Here is a 6000-nt window from a genome sequence, read left to right on the forward strand (position 1 = left end):
TGGAGAGAGAGTTTTTCCATTTTTTTAAAGAACTCAAAACCAGGAAACAGAAATGGAAATAGATATCTGTTCGATTGCTGAGAAATCTGGCATTCACATGAAACTCTGGACCCATTAAAGATTCCTTGATTAATGATGGTATTATTAGTGGGACACACAATTCCCCCTTGCAGGAAAGACTATTGAGAAATAGATCTAACTGTAGAGATTGCCTCCAAGAACAAGAGCAGCTGATCTGTCCAGGGAAAGGAACAAAATAATAATAGCCAGTAGTGCAGAACAAATGCACAGGCTCAATTTAAAGGAGCCCAGGAAACAGAATAGAGGAGAGAGAGATTGACATTGTGGTCTAGTGTGACTACAGTTTAAAGCAGCATAAAAAGCTGAAAGAAAAGTGCCCAATCTATGGGCCATGGTATAAAGGGTGTGGGAAATAGAACTGTTTTATGTTCCAGTGCTGCAGCTACCCTTGAAAGAAAACTCAAACATACATGCAACTGACAGAAGACATAGAGCCTTACGTGAAGAGGAGGGTGCTTGTCGTGTGACTTAGCTGATCCCAAGGCTGTAAAATATAAAAGCACTGCAGAAAGGCTATCAAAGGATCAGCCATTTTTGCACCTATGATGTTGAACCAACAACCAGTTCAGTTCCAGCAGGATTGTAGTCCCAGCAGCACTGACAATTAGCAACATTAGATTGGGGAAATGTTTTTGTGCATTTATGGCAGATGTATGGTAAAACCATTCTGAGGCCTGTGAGCAAATGCAGTTTGTTGATCAGAAACCCACAGAACAAGTGATGTTATTGCTTGGGGTAGGGCCAGCCATGGGTTTGATTCCAGTGTATCGCTGAATATCCTTAGTATAAGAAAGGGGGGAAAATTGGCCAGCAGGACTGATATAAAATATAAGCACATAATTCAGAGATACGGATAAATAGAGTGTAAGCTGAAATTTGACATACACTCCAGCGTGTAGGCTGTGAGACAAGTGAGTTGCACTAGGATATTTCTATAGTGTTTCTGCAACACTCTTGAGTGACTACCAAGCATGCTGCACCCATCCTTTCCCTCTCCACATGTGGAATTGAAAAAGTAAAGCTATTCACAGTTCTTAAGCATGTTGCAGATGAGAGAGCTGAAGACTTACACTTTGGCAGTGCCACCCCAGGGTAGTTTCTCTGCCTCATTTCTGAGTTTGGCATATGGAGAGTGGGAGTACATAGGTGAAGGCATGCCTTTCAGAAGCAGTTTAAACATCAGTTGAGAATTTGAGCCCAAGATGGAGTTCATCTTGAGTGACATGCTGTCTCCCTGGACCTGAGAGCAAAGCATGCTGGGGTGCTGGAGGACTGTCCTGCAGATTTTCTCAGAAGATATGTATATTGAAGTTCTCTCTCCCAGGAAAAACGCTTCTGGGAGCCATTTAACCCTGATTGTTCTCAAGTTATTGGGAATCACTAGACCAGTGATTCTCAACCACAGTTATGTCAGATTCTTTGAAGGGTGATGTGAGGCGTGAAGAAATAAGCAGACAAGCAGACAAGGCAGGCTCAGGCTTATCCCTGAGTGAACTATTTCCATCCCAGCTTCCAAGTAAAGTCAGAGGAGACCAGCAGGCACTGGGGAAGTCCCTGTTTCCCCGAGCACTGCCAGGAGTGACCAGGAATAACGGTCACAAGCTGGCAGAGGGTAGATTTAGGCTAGATATCAGGAGGTGCTACTTCACGGTCAGGGCGGCTAGGATCTGGAACCAACTTCCAAGAGAAGTGGTGCTGGCTCCTACCCTGGGGGTCTTTAAGAGGAGGCTAGATGTACACCTTGTTGGGGTCGTTTGACCCCAGTACTCTTTCCTGCCATGGCAAGGGGTCGGACTAGATGGTCAGGTCCCTTCTGACCCTAGAAACTATGAAACTGTAAGGAGGTAAGCATTGTAATTTATAAGTTAGTTTTTGAAATTTGGTGCCACTTAAGTTACAAAAGGTATGGAATGGTGTCTCAAGTCCAATGGGGGGTGCCTTGTGTCCAAAAAGGTTGAGAACCACGGATTTAGACTTTATAAGTAGACTTGGAGTGATGTTGTAGTTCTGGTGGGCTGGGAAATATACAAGAGGAAGGATTTTTTTGGTGATATCCTTTATCGGACCAACCTTATAGCAATTTCTCCCAGCTTTATACTTGGTCCAGGAAAAGATATCACCAAAAAATCCCATCTCTCTCAGAATTTTCTATGAATTTTCTTTAAAGTAAAATTGAAGCTGTTTGTTGAATAAAATGGAAGGGCAGCTATGCAGTATCAGTATCAGTCTACTTGTGGACAAATTTAGTATAGCACTTCATTTACTGAGATTTATACTACAATCTCTGTTCCAAAATACTGCCCATCAATCTATGCTAGAGCTAGAATTATTTAATATATTAATGATCTGTAAAGTGATGAGGTAATTATGCAATTGTACATGATTTAGCTTGTCACACATAGAAATAGTATAAAGAAATTCAGAAGGACATAAAAATGTATGCAGATTAGAAGAAATGATTTGAACTATTCACGTACATTGAAAAGTTAAGAGCAGTTGAGAAAAATGACTTGTTCTTCACCATCAGCAACACAATGCAAATATGTACTCAAGGTAGAATCCAAAAAAGTAAAACTGAAATTAAAAAAGTGTACTGAGTATAATACTGAATATGGGGAGCAACATAGAGATCAATTGTCTACCTTATCCAAGCCAATAGCTGCCACACACCCTCTGCTTTTCTCCCTTTTCTTCTGGCCCCGCATATCTCACACATCTGGCCCCCTCATGGCAGCCAGGTAAGCCAACTTAAAAAGAAGTAGAGAAGGATCTATATGTTCGCTGACTTATGATGCAGTGTTTAGAATGCTGTACTGGGAAGTCAAAGAGACTCAGATTCAGACTCCCTCTGGGTAGGTGGAGAGACTCTAGAACCAGGTCCTCCAGGAATCCAGATAAACACCTTAGCTACTCTTGCAAGGAAACAATGGGAAGCAAGAACCCAGTGCTAGCAATGATCTGCTCTACAGTTCAGCATTTCTCTTTGGTGTTTGATAGCATCTCAGTCCAGGGTACAAAAAATGCTATAAGTGGCTCTGATGGGAAGTCTCTTTTCTTTCTGAGTTAAAGTCTTTGTAATCATGGGCTTTGGTCAACTCCAGTTTGAAGCATTTAAGGCCACTTTGTGTCCACAAGGGGCCTATAGATGTATCCTAGGTGCTACTGCGCATGCCCAGTCTGCATGCTCATGTAGTCATCCATGCACACAGAGCTACGTGTTCAGAAATAGAGTTCTAGGTGCATAAGTACCAAAAATGCCATGTCAATGACTGAAAAATGGCCACTTATGTGACCAGGAAGGGAACTGAATACCAGAAAGAGTAATTTGCTCAAGTCACACAAGTCTCAGGCAGGAAACCAAAACCTCATTTCCCAAATTCTAGATGAGCACTCTTTCCACTAATTATTATTATTTATATAAATAATAAATATAACATCCTCAGGAACACTAGCTAAGATTACAAATATTTAAGGGGTATCCATTATCATGTTTTTGGACATAAGCCAAACACTCACTGTCGGAGGAAAAGGGTACCAAATGCCAGATTGAATAGACTATTAGTTTGACATGGCATGACAGTTCCTAAGTGAGAAATAAGCTTGTAAAGAATTTATCAGCAAGGACCTGGAAGAGTGAATGAAAATCCAGGCTTTATATGTTGATCCATGTGTTCAGACTATTTTCGATAGTAGTAATTTTAAAAGGTGTTTTATTGGATACAAACTTCTTGCTATAATGCTCAGAACATGATTTTTTTTATTTGTCTTGCATTTTCTTTTTGCTTAATTTTGGAAATTTTAGAATGTGAAGTTGGTAAAAAAAAAAAAAAAAGTCAAAGGGATTAAATTTCTGTGTGTTGGTTTAGGATAAAAGCATCTTACTTTATGGGGCTATATTATGATGTGATGACGGATAATTACCCTGCTTGCAGCAAACAATAAATATACTGCTATATGGTTGAGTTAATTTTTCTTTCTTTGGGGTATAATACACTTTCCTATATTGGCATGAAAGATAAACAACTGGAGTTGTTAGCGTTTCCTCATTTAATTTCTCTTCTGAATCTCTGTGCAATCTTGAATCTGCGTAAGGTTGTAAATATGATTCTAATGCTTTGCTAAGGCACCTGTTAAAATGCTAGTGGTTTGGAATTGCTACTTTTTAAGAAACTCTTTCAGTTCTTCAGTGGCCAGATGACCCTGAGCAACCTTCTTCTTTAGGATGTAAGATGGACCTATAAGAGTACCGATACCAAGACAGGTACATAGAGGACTGCATGAGTCATAGAGCCCTACTAGGGCCTGAACTGTCATAAAATCTCATGTAAATGTCCTGAGCTGCATTTTAGAAGTAGTTGCTTTTTTCCCCAATCACTACTCTGATTGGAAGGCTGTTCCAGACTTTACTACTACTAAATTTGTTGTTTATACCCTGTAAGAGGGAGCAGGAACTCCCATTACTTTAAGGGAGAAGCGGCCACAGGGATGTCCCCAGGTGGGGGAAAGAATGCTCATTATGGGCTGGCTGCAGGGGAGTAGGCCTCCACGAACCCATAGGCTTGCAAGTGCCTACTGTGGGGCTAGCTGCCTGGCAATGGGATGGTAGGGAGGCTCCTGCTTGAGCAGCAATGGCACTGCTGGGGCTGCCAGAGCAGCAGCTGTAAGCTGCCCATTGGAATTAAAGAGTGACAGCTGTGCTGGGACTGGAGCGTCACCTGCCACAAGAGGGGCCATGGTCTGAGAAGCTTAAAAGCCAGCGCCTGGAGAGAGGAAGAAGGGCCAGTGGTCTACATGGGAAGAGCTGCCTGAGAGACCCTGGCAGGCACTAAAGATACCTATATACATGTCTGATGCCCACTCCAACACACTGTAATGCATCCTAATTAGAATGTGCTAGAGCACATTAATGACTTAATCGATTAATCAAGTCTGCTGGAGTGTTCTAATGAGAATTAGCAGTCTTTGCGTTGCATGTGTTCAGTGCCCCATGTTTCAAAATGGTGGTGGGGGTGTTTTAACTAAAGCTCGTTGAATGAGCTTTAATTAAAGCATCCCCACCTCCATTTTGAAGCACGGGATGCTGAATACAAAAGACACTGTTTGTGTTTTAATTGGAGCAGCTCCTGAAAGTCACCTTAATTAAAACACCTCCTTCCCAAACCCTGGAGCATGTGTAAGGACTCCCTAAATGCCCTGGAGGCAGTGATGTGAGAGCCCTGCAGGAAGATGACTGGCTAAATATTTGTTTAATCCTATTGATTTTTGGATGTAGAGGTCTGCTATGAAGAGACCACTGAGAGTCATCTGTAAGGCATGGGCATGACTATGCAAGTAGCTGGAGATCACAGTTCTAGCCCCTACGGCAATCACAGCCCTCTTAAAGTGGGAGTACACCTGTGTGGAGAGGAGAGAGGCACAAGCACCAAGGAGTACGCTATCCTGGCTTCCATAGGCAGGTGAGAGAGAGGAGGCAGGGCACCAACAGGCCAGTCTGGCCACCTAGAGGCAACAGGCTCTGGAGATAGAGATCCCCCAAGCCTGCCAGAAGTCCCAAAACCAGTCATTGAGGAGCTCCACTGGTAACCTCCCTCCAAACTGATACCGTATTAACAATACCTCCTGCTGGCTCTGCTTTACAAGCTCTACTTCCACCATATAATTCCTTTACCAATCCCCATTTTTCCTTTCTAATGAACAATTTCCTACGTGGTGCTGTAGCAAACCTTCATGAAGTCCAGGTAGAGGAAATGTACTGTATTCCCTCTATCTTGAAATTTAGTTATCAAAGAAAAAGATCAGATTAACCTTGAGCTATATTCTGTTAATTAAACATTTTATCCCATTTTCTATTTATTCCCATGTCTTTTAATTATTTTTCCCCATCAAAGTTGCTCTAAAGCACTGCATACTCTACAGCTC

This window comes from Crocodylus siamensis, chromosome 5 (genome assembly GCF_052110815.1).
Source record: "Crocodylus siamensis isolate JL-2025a chromosome 5, ASM5211081v1, whole genome shotgun sequence".
Taxonomy (NCBI): Eukaryota; Metazoa; Chordata; order Crocodylia; family Crocodylidae; genus Crocodylus; species Crocodylus siamensis.